We start from the raw sequence: 19,637 nt of genomic DNA, 5'->3' as shown, positions 1-19,637 counted from the left end.
AAAAAATTTGATTTTCTCTTTCTAGGCTTCTATTTTATACCCTCACTAAAAACCGCATCTTCTAACTTCCTATTTTGTTCTGAGTTCTACAGAATCTATGCCCTAAGGAAGATCGCACTCAATCCTTCAACATTTTTCCTATTCTTGGTGCTCCACTCTGATTGTAGAAGTGATTCCTATTTTACAAGGAACAAACTCATTTGATTAGGTCGTGCTAGTAAGTTAACAGAGGGTGAATCACCCCTGAGCAACACCCCTATTTGCCAGGAATCAGCCATGTTGATTCAGGTGTGTGTGTGGTGTATTTAAGAGCAGAACAGCATTGTTCCAGAAAGGTAAGGTACCTACAAATTAAATCAAGGCTTGACATCTAACGCAGATTTCTAACAAATACAATGCATCTCCCTGTATGTTGACAATCCGTATAATAATAGGGTTATGCAAGTAGCTAAACACCAGAAGGATAAACTTGTCTCTGCATATCTAATATTTAGGTAAAGAGTATGTGGAGTAATTAACAATGGTAATAATGAGAGGGTGTAATTCGAGACTTAAATGCAAGGATTCATCCTGAAAACTGCCAAGACAGAGCTGGTGCAGAGAAGAAGAGTGAAGAGAGATATGATGCTGAGTGACCAGGAAATGACAAAAATCTGGGTTTGGATCCACTTCCTTCAATATTCATTCTTTTGAGAGAGCCTAAAAATGGACATAGAGTAATGGGAAAGAGAAGAGCTTTGCAGAAGTATGAAGGTGAGGATGGGAAAATCAATGTTATGAGAATACCCATGGGGTGTTGTAAGAAAAGTGTTTGTATTTTACTCATTGGAAGTTTTCAAGATTGTAAGTAATATATAACTTAAAGAAAATAGTTTTAAAGAGGGATAACTTAAAAGCTTAGGATAACTCGGAAAAGGTAAGAGGAAAGAGGGGAAACTTATTGAGAGACTCTTGAAATAATCTGGACCTAAAATTGTGATTCAGATTCTGCTTTGTCTCTTGTCTGGCCAATCACAAGTGTGCCAAGTCGCTTCAGTCACGTCTGACTCTTTGCAGCCCTGTGGATGGTACCCACCAGGTTCCTCTGTCCATGGGATTTTCCAGGCAAAAATACTGGCGTAGGTTGCCATTTCCTACTCCAGGAAATCTTCCTGCCCCAGGGATTGAACCTGAGTCTTTTACGTCTCCTGGGTTGGCAGGCAGGTTCTTTAGCCCTAAAGCCACCTAGGAAGTCAGTCTCTGCTGCTGCTGCTGCTGCTAAGTCACTTCAGTCGTGTCCGACTCTGTGCGACCCAATCGACGGCAGCCCACCAGGCTCCCCCGTGCCTGGGATTCTCCAGGCAAGAACACTGGAGTGGGTTGCCATTTCCTTCTCCAGTGCATAAAAGTGAAAGTGAAGTTGCTCAGTCGTGTCTTAACCCCTCTCTATTTTGTCTTTACATTCATATGAGCCCTACTTCAATCAGCACCTTGTTTCTTCACTCTTCAATTACTAATGGTTCCATGTGAGACAGTGAGCTTGCATGCTCAGTTGTATCTGACTCTTTACAACCCCATGGACTGTAGCCCACCAGGCTTCTCTGTCCATGGAATTTTCCAGGCAAGAATACTGAAGTGGGTTGCCATTTTTGTCTCTTGGAATCTTTCTGACCAAAGGATTGGACCCAAGTCTCTTGTATCTCCTGCAATGGCAGACAGATTCTTTACCACTGAGCCAATCGGGCAGCCCCTGCTTCCATGATTACTAAACTTTCTCTCCTGCACAATGTTTGGAACAAGTATCTCATGAGGACAACATACGTATGGATAATATTTAGATGGTGAAGAGCAGAGGCTTAACAACTTTTTATCAAGAATAATTTCAGTGTAAATTTTTTATTTTGCACTTAATTTTCCATTATATGGGAAATTCAAGTTCAATGTGACACGTGTCAGCAGAGCTCCTAAACCACTCTTCACTAAATATACATCAGCACCACCCCCACCCAAAAAAAAAAAAAAAAAAAAAACCTTAAAATAGACTAAGGACCCTGCTTAAGACTACTTATTCTTGACATAGTGGAAGAGAGGGTGCTGCTAGAAACATTCCCAGGGTCAGGAGCTAAGAACAACATAAAACTCTATAAAAAGGGCTAGACTCAAAATTCAAGTATTTAGCACAGGCCTTGTAGGTAGTAGTTACTTAGAGGGTACTTCCTAAATTGAATTGGATCTCACCATTTTATTTGAGGCTTCCCTGGTGGCTCAGATAGTAAAGCGTCTGACCACAGTGTGGGAGAACCGGTTTTGATCCCTGGGTTGGGAAGATCCCCTGGAGAAGGAAATGGCAATCCACTCCAGTTCTTGCATAGGAACCTGGAATGTTAGGTCCATGAATCAAGGCAAATTGGAAGTAGTCAAACAGGAGATGGCAAGAGTGAACATTGACATTATAGGAATCAGCAAACTAAAATGGACTGGAATGGGTAAATTTAACTTAGATGACCATTATATGTACTACTGTGGGCAGGAATCCCTTAGAAGAAATGGAGTAGCCATCATGGTCAACAAAAAAGTCCATAATGCAGTACTTGGATGCAATCTCAAAAACGACAGAATGAGATTCGTTTCCAAGGCAAACCATTCAATATCACAGTAATCCAAGACTATGCTCCAACCAGCAATGCTAAAGAAGCTGAAGTTGAATGGTTCTATGAAGATCTCCAAGACCTTTTACAACTAACACCCAAAAAAGATGTCCTTTTCATTATAGGGGACTGGAATGCAAAAGTAGGAACTCAAGAAACACCTGGGGTAACAGGCAAATTTGGCCTTGGAATACAGAATGAAGCAGGGCAAAGGCTAATAGAGTTTTGCCAAGAGAACACATAGGTCATAGCAAAAACTGTCTTCCAATAACACAAAACAAGACTCTACACATGGACATCACCAGGTGGTCAACACTGAAATGAGATTGATTATATTCTTTGCAGCCAAAGATGGAGAAGCCCTATACAGTCAGCAAAAACAAGACCGGGAGCTGACTATGGCTCAGATCATGAACTCCTTATTGCCAATTTCAGACTTAAATTGAAGAAAGTAGGGAAAACCACTAGACCATTCAGGTATGACCTCAATCAAATCCCTTATGATTATACAGAGGAACTGAGAAATAGATTTAAGGGACTAGACCTGAGAGAGGGAGCGCCTGATGAACTCTGGACAAAGGTTCGTGACATTGTACAGGAGACAGGGATCAAGACCATCCCCAAGAAAAAGAAATGCAAAAAACCAAAATGGCTGTCTGGGGAGGCCTTACAAATAGCTGTGAAAAGAAGAGAAGTGAAGAGCAGAGGAGAAAAAGAAAGATGTAAGCATCTGAATGCAGAGTTCCAAAGAATAGCAAGAAGAGATAAGAAAGCCTTCCTCAGCAATCAATGCAAAGAAATAGAGGAAAACAACAGAATGGGAAAGACTAGAGATCTCTTCAAGAAAATTAGAGATACCAAGGGAATATTTCATGCAAAGATGGGCTCTATAAAGGACAGAAATGGTATGGACCTAACAGAAGCAGAAGATATTAAGAAGAGGTGGCAAGAATATACAGAAGAACTATACAAAAAAGATCTTCATGACCACGATAATCATGATGGTATGATCACTCACCTAGAGCCAGACATCCTGGAATGTGAAGTCAAGTGGGCCTTAGAAAGCATCACTATGAACAAAGCTAGTGGAGGTGATGAAATTCCAGTTGAGCTATTTCAAATCCTGAAAGATGATGCTGTGAAAGTGCTGCACTCAATATGCCAGCAAATTTGGAAAACTCAGCAGTGGCCACAGGACTGGAAAAGGTCAGTTTTCATTCCAATCCCAAAGAAAGGCAATGCCAAAGAATGTTCAAACTACCGCACAATTGCACTCATCTCATACCCTAGTAAGGAAATGCTCAAAATTCTCTAAGCCAGGCTTCAGCAATACGTGAACCAAGAACTTCCAGATTTTCAAGCTGCTTTTAGAAAAGGCAGAGGAACCAGAGATCAAATTGCCAACATCCGCTGGATCATCGAAAAAGCAAGAGAACATCTATTTCTGCTTTATTGACTATGCCAAAGCCTTTGCCTGTGTGGATCACAATAAACTGTGGACAATTCTGAAAGAGATGGGAATACCAGACCACCTGATCTGCCTCTTGAGAAATCTGTATGCAGGTCAGGAGGCAACAGTTAGAACTGGACATGGAACAACAGACTGGTTTCAAATAGGAAAAGAAGTACGTCAGGGCTATATATTGTCACCCTGCTTATTTAACTTCTATGCAGAGTACATCATGAGAAACACTGGGCTGGAAGAAGCACAAGCTGGAATCAAGATTGCTGCAAGAAATATTAATAACTTCAGATATGCAGATGACACCACCTTTATAGCAGAAAGTGAAGAGAAATTAAAAAGCCTCATGATGAAAGTAAAAGAGATGAGTAAAAATGTTGGCTTAAAGCTCAACATTCAGAAAACGAAGATCATGGCATCCGGTCCCATCACTTCATGGGTAATAGATGGGGAAACAGTGCAAACAGTGTCAGACTTTATTTTTGGGCTCCAAAATCACTGCAGATGGTGACTGCAGCCATGAAATTAAAAGACACTTACTCCTTGGAAGGAAAGTTATGACCAACCTAGATGGCATATTTAAAAGCAGAGACATTACTTTGCCAACAAAGGTCCATCTGGTCAAGACTATGGTTTTTCCAGTAGTCATGTATGGATGTGAGAGTTGGACTGTGATGAAACCTGAGCACTGAAGAATTGATGCTTTTGAACTGTGGTGTTGGAGAAGACTCTTGAGAGTCCCTTGGACTGCAAGGAGATCCAACCAGTCCGTTCTAAAGTAGATCAGTCCTCAATGTTCTTTGGAAGGTCTGATGCTAAAGGTGAAACTCCAATACTTTAAGAATTCCTCATATGAAGAGTTGACTCATTGGAAAAGACTCTGATGCTGGAAAGGATCAGGGGCAGGAGGAGAAGGGGACGACAGAGTATGAGATGGGTGGATGGCATCACCAACTGCATGGATAACAGTTTGGGTGAACTCTGGGAGTTGGTGATTGACAGGGAGGCCTGGCATGCTGCAATTCATGGGGTCGCAAAGAGTCGGACACGACTGAGCAACTGAACTGAACTGAACTGATTTTATTTGATGTAACTTTTTTTTTTCCTGCTCCATTTTCTTCCTCACTTGAACAAGTAAAGATGAGCAGTTAGAGAGAAAATGTTTTTGAAAAAGAAAAACACTAACCAACTAGCTGTTGAAATCTTAAATGGCTATAAAACTCTTGGCTTGTGGAGACCCAATTTTCATGGTGTCTTAAGAAGAAGCACTGCATTGTATGTGCATAAAACTCTCTGGGTGATGAGCTTGATGATACACAATCAACCTTGCCTTTATTTAGAGTTCAGAGGGACACTTTCATCAGAAATTCTTCTGATTGGCTCCCATTGTCAGTTTTTTATTCACTCTTATTTTCTACTTCTATCTAAGTAGCTAGAGGCAATACAGAAGGGGATAAATACTTGAATCACCTTATCTTCTCTAGACTCTGTTTAATTGTATGCTTTTGACTAACATTTACTAAATAACTACCAGGAAGTCAGATAAGGTTAATACCACTTTCTAAGCACTTCTTGGCAGTACCACTTTACCCATTTAGTCATTTCATCAATCTGTAACTCAATCATTCTACATTTTCTGAATGAATCTGCCCATACAACTGATTAGAAACAAAGAGACCCAAATTAATGCATCTGATAAGAAGTGTGTTGGCATGATCTTAAAAAAAAAATCTGAATGAAAACTAATCTCATCAGTTTGGAGGTAAGGATGGCAGAATTAGCTACTTTATATATATATATATATACATACATACATACATATGCATGTATATAATAGTCTAAGATGAGTGAGTGGGGTACTATGGTAAGGAATACATTATATCCATCTGCAGTTTGTCTCTCCATCTGAAAAGGATATCATGTGCAGGGCTTCCATACGAGATAGCCTAACCAGTACCAGATTGACCTGACCAACCCCCACTGGTAATGATATCTAGTTTTCCTACTTAGTAAGGAGTATGTTTTTAATTGACTACACTTTTAAAAGCTTCTACAGGATCAGTTATATCATTTTCAGTGTTATGGCTATGAAAAAATTTTTTTAAAAAAGCTCCTTTTTGGAAAATCTTAGCATTTCTTTTTCTGCTTCTATTGTCAGAATCTGAGTTTGACATTTCAGAAGAGTTACAAAAAACTATACCCACCCTGTGCATTTTTCCCTTTTCCTTTTCCCATTTATCTATATAATCACACATCTGCATATAATCCATCAAAAAGATTATCAAATGTAACCCTGGGAAAAGCCAGAGTAAGTATAATTTCACAAATATTTACAGGCTTTGTCTGAGGCTTTGCATATGGACATTTACCATCTTCATTTGTGCCAAGTTTTAGTTATATCTGGATGATCAGATTCTAAAAGAAGAATGAGAGAAATACAGGTTCTAACAGAGTCTGCTACTCATCTGAGACATGATCTTATACAGAGGACATCTTGAATCCCAGTTGCTACTTCTATAAATGTTGAAGTGAGACAACTATGCCAGGTAATCCTCCAAGCTCCCTTCATCAGCAGTAGCCTAAGACTCCAAAGATAAATTTATTTTTGCTGTCACCAATCACCATGCAATTATATGCATGTTTAACAAACAAGTCAAGGCAGAAGTACAGTTTCATGGCGCCATGTTTTCCCTTGTGCTCCTGGTGTCCCTGTGTAATTTCCAAGTGCAGTTTGTCAACCAGAGAGGGATCCCTAAATGACATCTCACACTTTGCTCTTTGAGGTTCTTGAGTTCATCCTTTTACTTCCCCTCTGCCTCCATTTCATAATCTCTACAATAGCCAGGTGGCCTAGTCTAAATCACGTAGGGTTAATTAGTCACTGTTTATTTGTAAGCCTCAGTCATCTCTGCTTCTAACATCTGCTTCTTGTATTCAGTGTTTAGCATCAATCACTGTTCACTGTTGCCTCTGATGAGGTAGATTGGTCATCAGAGCAAGGTTCAGGCAAATTTTAAGGCAGTTTTCTTCACGTTGGCACACTAAACAAATATTTGCTGAAAAATGACTGAATTTGGTTAGAGAGAATTTAGAGACTCATGTTAAGTCCATGGTTTCTATTAAATTTTGTATTAAATTTTATTTGTTAATGTTATTTATAATCATTGCATAGATGTAATAGTGGTAAAGAAAGACAGTACCATGTTTTACAGAGTTCTTTTAGTATTAGCTGCAATGAACGACTGCCTAATAGCTGGACCCTAATTTTTGTGTATTAATTTTGTAACCTGCAACTCTACCAGACTCAGTGATAAGCTCTAGTAGTTTTCTGGTAGCATCATTAAAATCTACGTATAGTATCATGTGATCTACAAAAAGGAAGAGTTTAACTTCTTCTTTTCCAATTTGGATGCCCTTTACCTCTTTTTCTTCTCTGATTGCTATGGCTAGGACTTCCAAAACTACATTGAATAAAAGTGGTGAGAGTGGACATGCTTGCCTTGTTCCTGATTTAAGAGTAAATGCTTTCAGTTTTGGACCATTGAGAGCGGTGTTAGCTGTAGGTTTGTCATGATGGCCTTTATTATGTGAGGCATGTTCCCTCTATGAGTTGGGCCCTCATTTCTACCTTGGCATCCTATTAGGAAAGAAAACTGTAAGACTGATCCTGAAGAGATTCTTATCTTGGAAAACCAACAGATCTTACCCCTCTCCAAAGAGCTTTTGGGGGCCTATGAGGCAGCTTGGCTGCACATTGTACAGGGGAGGGTCTTGACCAATTTCCCAAGTGTAGTTTAGTTAAGGTGTCTTCCAAGAGGAGCATGTAAAGATGATCCTCAAGAAGTTTTAGTCCTGTCTATCATAAATATGACTCAGGATGGCAATCCAAAAAGATTTGTGTCTACTCCCAACAATAATGGGGTTGGAGTCCTTCTAAAAGGAGAAATCAGGAGAGAGAATAGATACTAAATGTATTTCTAACACTATGAAGATGGTTTAAATTGATAACAATATCTGCCATTTCAATTGCAGACAATAGCTGAAAATATTTTCAGCTACTCCACCCATTACTCTTAAGTAAAAGCCATTTTATCAAATACTGATGGACTTATTATTTGTTCTCTGTCTTGAGATATTAGAAAGAAGCTTGAACTCCAAAGAATCAGGTCTGAATTAGCAGCTGATAGTGATTCCATGCTGCTTTCCAGAGAGGTTCAGCCACGGCTCAGGAATTCAAACACAAGTGGAAGTAGGAACTCGGCTTGTCTCAACATCAATAAACTTGTCTTTATAATGAAAGACAAGACTTGTTTGCCAGACCTGGAAGAAAAACATATCTGTTTTGTGTATTGCAGAAAACTGGTCCATGGACAGTGTCATGAAATGAAGGCAAAGGCCTTTCATGCCAGAAAGAAAGGTCTAATGAGACCCGAGGTTGCTGGCTGTGTGAGGGTCGCCTGATCTTAGCAAATGCTCTCAGATGCTGCCTTCAAAAGATTAACTGTTTTTTATCCACCATCAATTGTCCCTTTTTAGCTAGTCCTGAAATCTATTTAAATTTTGCCAGTCACATTTCTGGGGTTTGATACCAAATCAAGACAGGCTGATTGATGCTGATTTGGAACTTATACAAAGCAGGAAGAGTGCATACCTTTTCCATGTGATTTTTTACAGGAAAAAAAAATCTTAACCTGGCTTTGTTCATTTATAAGTGAAATCTTGAGGTTTATTTATTTATGTTTGTCAGTTCCTTAAAGAGAAAGAAAGAGCAAGGGGAGAGATAGAAGCTGATTGCCAAAAAAAAAAAGAAGAAGCTGATTGCCTTTGCAGTGTGAGTTTCATTAAACTATTCTAAAACGGAGCAAAATTATTTGTTTCAAAAAACCAAAATGATAATGTCCATAAACTCTCTTGGTAAGCTTGGTTGGCTGGGTATAAGAGAAAATAATTTAATTAGGAAAAGGAACCAGGAAATTGCATTAATTTAGTGATTTAAGTATGAAAATGAAGGTAAAAAAAAAACAAAAGTCCATCAGCCAGATGCATTTTTCTATTCATGAAAAACACCATTTTCTTGTTTCTCCTTTTGGCATTCTGAAGCGCTCACATGAGCTGAGTAGGGAGATCTGATCTCATTAGAAGCAAGAGCTTGAGCCAGGTAACCACGGTGAGCGTATTCTTTTTCCCCTCTTGTTCAAGACAGTCTCTACTTTAAAATTCAACTATTCTGTGTTTTACCTCTTTCATTAGAAGCATGAAAAGCAGACATCAGATCCCCGAACTCAAGAGAGCAATCGCTTGTATGTCCCAGTGAGTGGCGTAAGTTATTTCAGTCGGCTAGGACCACACAGTGTAATGGTTAGAGCACAGGCTTGGCGAGCATAACAAATCCCAAATTAAATTCTGACTCAGTCACTACCCTCTGGTTGAACTTGGGGAAAATGTGTACAGTCACCTAATGGAAGTGATAAGTCTCAGCTCAGAAGGCCATTGGGAGGATTAAATCAAGACCTATTTGGTCACTTGAGAGCTGCTACATGGTACCTGGCACATATGCTAGGCTCCAAGGTTGGTGATGCTAGTGGGATGTGTATTGTTTTATGTCATTTTAGACAGGAGAAAGTCAGAGATGCTATTCTAATCCTTGTTTCCATCTTACCAGTATATAAATTGAATGCTTCTCTTCCAGTCATTGTTTAGAGCAAACAGAGAAGTTTTGCTCCCTTAGTCAAGAAAAAAGAAAAAAAATAGAACTGTTATTAGAGGAGCCCAGGAGAAGTAACAAGAATATAGTAAATGTACTAATGATTGAAATAAGAAGAATCAAAATAGGAATAATCAATTTTTTCCTTTGTCCTAATTTAAAGAAAAATAAACACCAGAGACAGATTTCTCTTGAAGACAAAGATAGCCAAGTTTCTCACTTCCTAAACACTTTCTAAGCAATGTTTACTTTCGGGCTGAATTTTGTTTTTCCTCAGAATCATCAGCTTCGAGTTGCATAAGACCTGGATCCACTCTTGTGAAAGTTGTTTCTAGTTACATTTCCTCATATTCCTTTTGCTCCTCTTCCATTCTAAACTGTTGATTTAAATTTTGAATGTGAAATTTGGAATCTGATGTGCAAAACAAACAAAAGAAAGTGATCATCTGATTAACTGGCAAAACTCTCACACTCCCAAAGCGCTGACATATGTTCACTCACATTTGGACTATTCTTGCTTAGTTATAAAGCATCATTTTAAAACATTTTAATTGAAAAATAGCATATACATAAAAATGTAGGCAAACCATAAATAAATAGCTAGGTGGATTATTAGGAACTGAAGGCATTCTTGCAACTACCACCCATGTCTAATTAAATAAACAGCATTACCAACTTCCCAGAAATCCCTCTTACATTTTGTCATATGCTTATTTCCTCCATTATTTTTTAACCTGGAAAATTCCACCTTCAAAGAAATAAAATAATACAATCAACACAGAACACATTTCACCTAGATTCATCAACCATTAACATGTAGCCATATTCCCTTGTTCCTACAACCTCCTTCCCACTGTCCTTCTTGTTTAACCATTTAAGAAGCATTCTTAACCCTAAAAATTTCATTTTTTCCTAAAAGAACATTTTCCTACATAACCACACTACCGTTATCACAATAAGTTAAATATTGATTCAGGGACATCTAATATCTAGTTCCATTCAAATTTCCCAATGTCCCCCAAATTTCCTTTTTAATTTTTTCTCCATCCATGATGGAGTCAGTGTTCCTATATTACTATTCTTCATGTTTATTTGGTCTTTCCCACTCTATAACAATCTCAACACTGTTTCACTTTGGAATATTGAAAACTCAGAATACCTAAGAGAGTGTCTTATAGTGCATTTTCAAAGTGGATCTTCTGACTTTGGGCTTCTCTGATAGCTTACCTGGTAAAGAAAACACCTGCAATGGAGGAGACTCTGGTTCCATTCCTGGGTTGGGAATATCCCCTAGAGAAGGGATAGGCAGCCCACTCCAGTATTGTTGGGCTTCCCTTGCAGCTCAGCTGGTAAAGAATCTGCCTGCAATGAGGGAGACCTGGGTTCGATCCCTGGGTTGGGAAGACCCCCTGGAGAAGGGAAAGGCTACCTACTCCAATGTTCTGGCCTGGAGAACTCCATGGATACAGTCCATGGGGTCGCAAAGAGTCGGACAAAATTGAGCAACTTTCGCTTTCACTTCACTTCTGACTTTGTTGTCATTCGTATGTATTATGTTTACTCCTAAGGGTGGTGACCTCAGATGTCCCAGGTAAGAACAGCTACTTAATTATGGAAACTGTAAAATCAAAATTCAGGACTTCTTGTTCAAAAAGCAGGGGGAAATGCTGTTTTAGAAAATAAAATATAAACTTCTATCTTTAAAAATATTTTGTTACTATGAATTGTAATAGGGATAGCAGTAATACATAAGAAATAACATAAACTTGTAAATTGTTAAAAAAAAAAATGGGGGGACTTCCCTGGTGGTACCCCTGCCGATGCAGAGGATTTGGGTTTGATTCCCTGGTCTGGGAAGATTCCACATGCTGCAGAACATCTAAGCCTGTACAACAACTACTGAGCCCACACTCTAAAACCCACGGGATGCAACTCTGGAGTCCACGTGCTGCAACTACTGAGCTTGTGTGCCACAACTGCTGAAAGCTGCACATCCTAGAGAACACACGCTGAAACTCCTGAGCCTGCACGTTTGCAGCCTAAGCTCCACGAAAGGAAAAGCCACCGCAGTGTGAAGCCTGTGCACCGCAACAAAGACCAACCCCTGTTCGCTGCAACTAGAGAAAGCCCGCACAAAGCAACAAAGACCCAGCGCAGCCAAAAATAAATAGCATCTAAATAAATACATAAAATGTTTAAAATAAATAAATTTTGGTGTCATATTTTTATATCATAAATAGTAATACTAATAAAGCCAATACTTTATGGTATCTTGATGGATCATGAAATTTTTCTGGCTCTTTTTTGTCTATTTATTTATTAGATCAAATTTATACTTTTAGCAACTTTATTCTCAATCAATAAAATTGAAAGCAACCATTTTTGGCAAATAAAATATAGGAGATTTTAAAAATAATTTTTGACTTTGAAAAGGACTTTATGCTGATACAACTATTATTACAGCTGTTAAGAGTACTTTATATGCCTCACAATATTGGGATAAATTTTTGACAAGGTATTTTGAAAGATAAAATTTTAAAATATCTAGATTGATGATTCCTGAGAAACAATTTTTCTAAAAAGATTTAACTCTTCATACACACCCATTCTGTGGATTTGCCTGAATCCTCTTGCCATTTGCCTGAATTTAAATTTAAGTGTAAATTTATACAATGGCATATTAATGTTTGTTCTGACATTTTATGTAACTTGCAGAGCTCATATGCATGCGGGCATTCTCAGTTCCTTCAGTTGTGTCCAACTCTTTGTGACCCTATAGACTGTAGCCCACAAGACTCCTCTGTCCATGGGATTCTTCAGGCAAGAATACTGGAGTGGGTCGCCAAGCCCTCCTCCAGGGGATCTTCCCGACCCAGGGATCAAACTCACGGCTGTCTGCTTCTCCTGCATTGCAGGTAGATGCTTTACTCACTGAGCCACCTGGGAAGCCCCAAAGGTCATATAAGAAACTAAAAATGGCTTCATGGTGTGTATATAATGCAAAAGCCTATTTTATGCATTATTCTACTGTATTGTTACTTACAGCAAAATATTCATCATAAAATTGTTTTCTTGTTAACAGATGATTCATTTAAAGCTTCATATGAAAATAGCACTCTTTTCTATCCAATGTGATAATTTTTTAATTTAATTTCTAAGTTTCTGAATTTTTGTTTTGCAATGGTGCAGAAGTTTTCAACCACAGAGATTCTAACATTTTTGAAGAATTCTAATAACTCATAATATGTTTTGTTACAATGTCCATGGATACACTACTGCTCTGTAGTAATTTACGGACAAAATTTACAGCTTGAGCACCATGAGTTCCTGCCCCAATTGTATGTAGTCAAAAGACTGTTAGTCTCATCACTCCTTTGAGGATCCACAGTACCCTAGACTTCTCTGGGCATGCACGTGGGCACTGGGCACCAAGGTCAATTGCACAGCACATAAGCTGCCCATCACCCCTCTGCGTCCAACCACCTGAGCCCATACATACTGCCAACTAGAGTATCTTCTCTGCCCATAAGCATGTTCCATTGTCCCATCACACTTCATTTAAAAAACACAGAATCAAAGATAGAAGGATTAAGAATGTCAAGACAGAACAGCAGAGCACAGAAGGAAACTCAGGACGCCGAGAGTAGGGCCCTGTGACTGCACAGATCACATACCCATGAAGTTGACTGACCCCAGGGACCGGGGAAACTGTTCCTAAGGAGGTCAGACAGGCACACTCATCAGTTCTACAACAGGGTCCACAGCCAGCTGGAACAGCCAAGACCAGCAAGAAAATGTCTGCTTCCAAGGAACTCCGTGGACTGCTGAGGTAGGGCAGAGGGTCTCACACTTGGTCTGCACCAGGGTAACCTGGAGGGTGATTAAGAGACAGGTTGCTGGGCTGAACCCCAGAGCTCCTCACCTAGTAGGTCTGCGAGGGCTGTGAATTTGCACTTCTGGGTTAAGCTGATGTAGCCACTATACTTTGAGAACCACTGCACTTTGAGAACCACTGCCATAGGGTATAATGGCTCTGATTTGCTTAATATTCTATTTCTGTTAAGAGAGAGAGAAATCCAGATTTTATGCAAAATATTTCCATTTTTTTCACATGCTTTGAATGAAATCTTCCAATTGAAAAAAAAATTTTACTCAAAAGTTTTCAAACACCAAATGAAACATATGTGTAGGTGGGATTTGACCTGAGTGCCCTCAGTTTATCACTCACCTGCCAGAAATCATGTTAAATTAAATGGAAATAACACTCAACATCTTAATGTTGAAAAGTCTATGAGCAAATTGGGTCAGGGATACAATTTCTGAAAAGCCATCGCCAGTGAAAGTAGAATGCATTATTTATTCTTTTAGATAAAACTGCTATTATTTTTCCCCTGGACTCTAGGGGGAAAAGCAAAAATTATGAGTAAAGGCATAGATATTTTCAGACTGGTTATTTAAGTAAAAGGAAAACACATTATACAAATTAGGTGATGGATTCCCCACCGCGGGTAGAAGTTACAAGGTGAAATAGAGATGTACTGCCTTTGCCTCATTTTTGTCTGAAATGTTAAGGGCTGTTTCACATGAAGCCATCTGTCTCCAACACTTTCAACTCTCTTTGCTTCCAAGCCCCAAACTTTCCTTTATCACAAATATAGTAAGTCCTCTACATATAAACGAGTTCTGTTCAAAGAGTGCCTTTGTAAGTCCAATTTGTTCATAAGTCCAACAAATTTAGCTCAGGTACCCAATTAATACAATCAGCTATATAGTATTACACAAACAATACATTAAAAAAAACACAAAAAATAAAGAAAAATTTTAATTTTACTGTACAGTACCTTGAAAAGTATCAGCAACATCACTGCTGCTTTTACACCTGCTTCTGAATATCCTGGGTTTGGAATAAAGATCCTGTATTACTGAACTCTATACAGAACTGGACTGTATACAGAAGCACAGCCACCTCCGGAAGCACACACATGACAAGGCACACCAGACATATGACCTAACTTATGCAATTGGATATGAGAACACAAATTTGCATTTTGGAAGTTGGCAACTTGAAGGTTGGTATGTAGGCGACTTACTGTAGCATCCAGTTGGCTGCACAAATCCAATATTTAACCACTCTATTTAGGACTGGGGAAAAAGGAAGGAAGGCACACTTTTCATGAAGTGAAAAAACTACAGCTGAATTCATTTTACTTAGTAGCAATTAAAACACATTTGTGAATTTATAAATATTTTGTAGCATGGTTCAGCAAGTGTTTCTAATTTGAGCAATGACAGGTGTTTGTTGTTTCAAATAAAAAGTGATCCTGGGGTCTTTTACTTAGGATTCAAAATATGTCACGGTGGAAGTATGAAATTGAATGCAAGCTTCATTTTCTCCAGAAACCAGTTGCGATATGCCCTGTTGAATTAATTCTGCCGTATGTTAGAGTAACATGGGAAAAGTACCTACTATGTGTCAAGATCTAGTTCTCCTACTTGCAGCTAACCTTCGGAGCAATTCTGAGACCTAGGTCTTAGTAGTCTCATGTTATGGATGAGGAAGCTGAGGTCAGAAAGGGTAAAATGACTTAGCCAAGGTCATATGGTCAAGAGGAAACAGATGGAATTTGAACACAAAGCCTGGATCTTACGCATCAAATGGTCACATTCATCAACCCTAGCTCAGCTGAAAACTTGCAGGGGCTGTCCCACTAGATCAATGTCAGTCTCATACACAGTGTATGGGGACTGGGGAGCCAAGGGCTTCAAGTGAACAGTGATCCAGGTTCCTTCCTGTGTTTGTTTTTGGGAGTTGATTGCAAAATTAAATCCTAGACTGTGAAGCCAGATTGTATTCAAATCCAGTCTTTGTCACTCAGTAGTTTACAACCTTTGGCAAACTGCCTAGTTGCACAAAGCCTCAGTTTCCCCCCTTGGTAAAATGAGGATGATAACGGCACATATCCCAGGGAATGCACTGAGAAGAAAAGGAGATGATGAGTATAAATCACTGGGCAATCTACTTTGCACATTGTGAAAGCTCAATAAATCTCGGTTATTATGATATTCTTCCATTTAAAAGGATCTTTGGGAGCCCCCACATCTCCAAATATCTTATCAACACAAGACCTCCATCTGAAGCCACAACAGCACAAGTTCAGCAGGTCACTGACTCCCAGTTCAGGTGTCATTTCTCCCAGGAAACTTCCCCAAACCTTCCATAGACATTTGCCTAGCATTCTACTTATCATACACTATATTAAATTCCTCTCTATTATGATGTTTACCAACGTGACATTTGCTTTACTTAGGCTGTGTGTTCTCTGAGAACAGACCTTTTTTCTGTCTTACCCATTTTTGGGTAGATCCAGAAGTACTGGGTCTTGCCCTAACTGGTTGGTCCAAGGCCCTGCCTCTGCAAAGCCACCCCTCTACCAGAAAAGCATTTCTGGGAAGCCAGCAGTGTTGCTCTGCTGGCAGGCACAGGGCCCTGCTGAGTTCTGTGAACTCAGCTGCCTCTTCCACTGGGTGTCACTTCCCCTTGTCCACCCCGGTCATCACCCACCAGGTTCTTTGGGAACACTCTCAGTAACAAAACTGAGTCTATAAACAAAAGGAAAGAATCTTTGCTGTCTAGATTTTACTTCATTATAGGATTTTCCATGACCACAGTGGAGCAGAACAGCAGAAAAATGGGATTGATTCAGATTTGGCAAAGGCGATACAAGGGGGCATTGCCTGCAGACATTAAAAATAATAAAACCAATTAGAAATCAATCTGCTTTTTAAATTTTTTTTCTTTTTAGACACACTGCACAGCTTGCGGGATCTCAGTTCCCTGACCAGGGATTGAACCCATGGTTGAACCCAGGCCAGTGGCAGTGAAAGCCCTGACTCCTACCACTAGACCACCAGGGAACTAGTCAATCTGCTACTCAAACTAATCACTTCTGCTGCTGCTGCTGCTAAGTCACTTCAGTCGTGTCTGACTCTGTGCCACCCCATAGATGGCAGCCCACCAGGCCTCCCCGTCCCTGGGATTCTCCAGGCAAGAACACTGGAGTGGGTTGCCATTTCCTTCTCCAATGCATGAAAGTGAAAAGTGAAAGTGAAGTCGCTCAGTCGTGTCGGACTCTTCACGACCCCATGGACTGCAGCCTACCAGGCTCCTCCATCCATGGAATTTTCCAGGCAAGAGTACTGGAGTGGGGTGCCATTGCCTTCTCCGATACTATCACTATGCACTGGCAATTTCAACAGTGCTAAACTACTGCTTCCTGAAAAGCATCTTCAGTTGAGCTAAGTTCTGCACAACTGCTGCAGTCATTGTAGAGCTTTAACAATAATAATAAAACAATAACATTAGCAATAATAATAATATAAGCTCCAAACTAGCAAGTTCTGTTACTTATCCTTTAAAAAACATGGTAGCTACACAAAAGTTAATTCAGAGAACTCCTAGTTTTACAGTCAATCTCCAAACACACAGATTCAACGTGTAATTTCATTTGAAGAGTTTGGAAGTGTTTGGAATAGGTCCAGCTCACTAAGACTGTAGCTTGTGTCTTCAATTCCCTGATTGCTACATATTCCTGCATTAAATGATAGGTTCAAAATAATAACAACTGGATGATTGAACAGACAGAATTTTAATTACTTCAATTTTATCATTATAGATGACCACTGGAACTTTCTGTGTTTGAAATTTAAAAATAAGATAAAGCACAAACTGTGGATTTTGCCTGGTAGATGCAAATTTTAGTTTATGTACCAAAATCCTTCTGAATTTTAATTTTAGTAATATCATTACATTGAATATTTTTAATCGTTTTTCTAATGAATGAAGGCAGATCAAGAATGATTATGGTATGAAATTCTAAATTAAAATCTGAAAGTCATAAATTATTACTGAAAACAATTTTATTGAGTTAGGAAGTATTAGTGATCTACTACAGGTGTCAAATATATTAGGAATGCTGTGAAAAGTAGTATTCCCTGGACCCTGATATCTTACAAAGAATGATCTTTCAGATATTACTGAAAACCAGAAATCTATATTATAGACTGTACATACAGAAATCGTGTTATTGACTATATGTATATTGCTGAAGTATGTTGTACAAAATATATGATGTTACTAAAATCCAGACCAGAAGCAACAAAGTCTAAGCTGGCGACAGAGATCAAACCCTTATTTCCTGGTCAAGCGTGTCCTACTCCTCACCCTCTCCATTCCTGTTCCCAGGGTTTCTGGGCTTTGGTGCAAAAATTCCTGAGGAGCCTGCCTCACCGGTTCTCCCACAAGCCACTCACACAGCTTCAGTTCATTCTGGGACCCCTCTACCTTTGTAACCATTTCAAGTGTAGAGCCCAACAGCAAGTAATATAGCCCCTATTAAATGGGTAAATGAAAGAAAAAGATACGTGAAATTAAACCACTCCAACATGATTGTATGTAATCATTTCTATTTTCCTCTAGGGTGGACAGTGAGGAAATTGATGTGAGTGGAAAACAAATAAATTACTTATGGTCACAGGCAGAAATAAAGTCTTGATGAGTGGGTACCAAGTGGTAGCTCAAAGACTCAATATCCTTCCATCTGATGGGTTTAGCATCTTCAGTATATGGATTCCACAACTGGCATTTGTGTCTGCATCAAACCCTGAAAAGGAAAAGAAGGTGGAGAATCAGAATGAGAGTTTTTTTATGGGTCGGTGTTAGGAGTGACATATTATCATTTCTGTTCACATTCCATTGGCTAGAACTCAGCCGTGCGTGCTGTGTCCGACTCATTGTGTCCCTAGGGACTGTAGCTCGCCAGGCTCCTCTATCCATGGGATTCTCCAGGCAATACTGGAGTGGGTTGCCATGCCCTTCTCCAGGGGAATCTTCCCTACCTAGGGGTCAAACAGGCATCTCTTACATATCCTGCATTGGCAAGGAATTTCTTTACCGTAGCGCCACTTGGGAAGCCCAGAACTCGGTCAAATGGCCACAGCTACCCTCAAGGAACTTGTAAAATGTAATATAACTGTATATTCAAGAAGAAGAGGAAATAGGCTTGGTAAGAAATTAGCCATCTGCTGCCCACAATCCCCATGCTCATTCTTGTAGTCACCATGATGTGACAATGTCCATATGCGTGTTTTAGTAGGAAAACAATGGCAGACAGGTGAGCAGATAGGACTATGAATAAATAGAAGTTTTTTCCCTTTTAAGGTTAAATGGCAAAACCACATGGTATACCTTCAAATTGCTTCCTTGTTCTTTTTTATTAAATTGTTTCCTAAAAACACCACTGGACATATCCATTTCATTATCTAAAAACAAGTTGTATATGCCATCCTATACATAAATGTGGTCATGGGCGAAATATGTCCTCTTATCTTCACAATATAGGTGTAAGACTCATTGGGGCTTTATTTTGTAATTATCTAGTAAGTGGAGTGAATCTCCCAATACATTTATGAAACAATGATCTTCAAAGGAAATAAATACAAATTAATCTGTATAGTTCCCCTGCTTGTTCGGAAGTTGAGCCCCATTGAAAGTCGCTCTCCCAGGTATTTCTTAGGTTCTCCAGGGGTAGTAGCCTCTGGTGTGAACTCAGCAACAAACACACTCCTTGCTTCACTGCTTTAATGTCTTAGCAAGGCACCTTGCCATTGACTATAGCCAAGAATCCCCTGGAGAAATACTATTCCACCATGTTCATCAATTCTCCACTGGTGGCAGCTCTAAACCCTGGATGCCAAAGCTGCACAATGGATCATGGCACTGTTTGGATCAACACTCATGACTACTTCATGAACACATATCCTTACTTTCTGGCTTTACCACTTGTGG

The sequence above is a fragment of the Capra hircus genome, chromosome 2 (genome assembly GCF_001704415.2).
Source record: "Capra hircus breed San Clemente chromosome 2, ASM170441v1, whole genome shotgun sequence".
Lineage (NCBI taxonomy): Eukaryota > Metazoa > Chordata > Mammalia > Artiodactyla > Bovidae > Capra > Capra hircus.
Note: the sequence above shows the minus strand (reverse complement) of the source record.